Raw genomic sequence first — 1,763 nt, forward strand, 5'->3', positions numbered from 1 at the left:
ATGGTGTGGTCCTATCTCTAAGAAAATTAATTAAAGTCTTTAAAATTAAAAACATAAGAAGAGATGCAAAATAGCTCAAAGACAGTAAACTGGCCTAGAATCAGACAGCTGAGAATCGTCGCTATACTCAACAAGTTTCTTACTGAAGTATGATTTTTTTTCTATAATCTTCCTAATCTCAATGAAAGATTGTTCTTGACCACAAAAAGACCAGTCTCATAACATTTGGTTTGGTATTTACATGGATGCAATAAGAGTGATAATCTACCATTTAGGCCTTCTTAAGCTTGCTTTGTTGAAAGTTCTCAAAAAAATTCAAATTTGACTTTTCAAAGCCTCTTGAGGCCAGGTATACATACCACAAACTCAAGATATACCAAGAACTCACCACCGGATTTCCCCTGTAGGACCCATAAATTTGAGTGAATTCCTCTCTTTTTGAGGTCCCCAAAACAGCATAGGTTCTTGGTCCTTCCAGAAAGTGACCCACAAGAATAAGCCAGGTGCCAGGCCTGATTTCTGGGAAGGGCTTTGTAAGCATTGGCCTCATAAAGTCAACCTCGGCTCCTTAGAAGAGTCCAAAATTATTTGATTAAATGAGCATCGTTCTCACACATGACACTCCAGGCAAGGCCTTGGTTGTATAACCAATGTTTCAAATTGTGTCCTGATATAAAGAAAGGCAGATTCTCTTTTTTTTTTTGAAACAGAGCCTAAGCTGTCCCCTTGGGTAGAGTGCTATGGCATCACAGCTCACAGCAACCTCCAACTCCTGGGCTCAAGCAAGTCTCCTGCCTCCACCTCCCAAGTAGCTGGGACCACAGGCGCCCACCACAACGCCAGGCTATTTTTTGGTTGCAGCCATCATTGTTGTTTGGCTGGCCCGGGCTGGATTCAAACCCACCACCTTATGTGTATGTGGCTGGCGCCTTAGCCACTTGAGCCACAGGCGCCGAGCTGAAAGGCATATTCTCAGTGAACCTATGCCAATAACTACATTGCCATGAACATACAATAATTATATTGTAGTGAAATTAAGAATATTTAATTAAAGCTTCCAATTCTGTAGGAGTCAGGCAGAGAGAATAAAATATTATTTTGAAATGTTCCATTTCAGTTTAGAAAATCAGCATCTACACAACCAGCAGAGTTGGAATTACTAAATTGTTAGGAGCTATAGATAGCTTAAGAGGAAAGAAAAAGGCCTTCCTCAAATATCCAGAAATTAGACTATTACAGTATTAACAATATTTCTAGCAAAAATTACAATCATCCCTCCTTAGTTCATTCAGCCCTATGAAATAACTTCCAGTGGATCTTGGGTTAACAGTTTCAGCTGATGAACCATCAGCTTCTCAACCAGAGTTCTAGAAATCCTCAGTCCACTAGCGTGATCTCAAAGTTGTTCAAAGCAGTGCCATCAAATACTAGGCCCAAAGTCTCTGGCATAGACCTTTTCCACAGGATTCTGAGATAATCCTTTTTTGAAAACAAAGCAATTTGCCCATAGCTGACTATTGAGCTTTCAGGAAAGCATCAGAATAAAATAAAAAACTATCGGTAGTTGACAAAAGACTTAAAATGGTTATTGTTAGCTTGCCAGCTTATTACTGATAATTTTCAAAAGTGAAAGATCTGATGAGAGTTTGTTATAAGAATTATGCAGCTAACAGAGGAAATCTGGTTGCTTCTATGGAAACAAACAAACAAAAGTAACAAAGTCAATACAAAGAAACTTTTAGAAAAAAATAATTATAAATATG

Source organism: Otolemur garnettii, unplaced genomic scaffold, assembly GCF_000181295.1.
Source record: "Otolemur garnettii isolate 467f Iridium unplaced genomic scaffold, OtoGar3 scaffold00263, whole genome shotgun sequence".
NCBI lineage: Eukaryota > Metazoa > Chordata > Mammalia > Primates > Galagidae > Otolemur > Otolemur garnettii.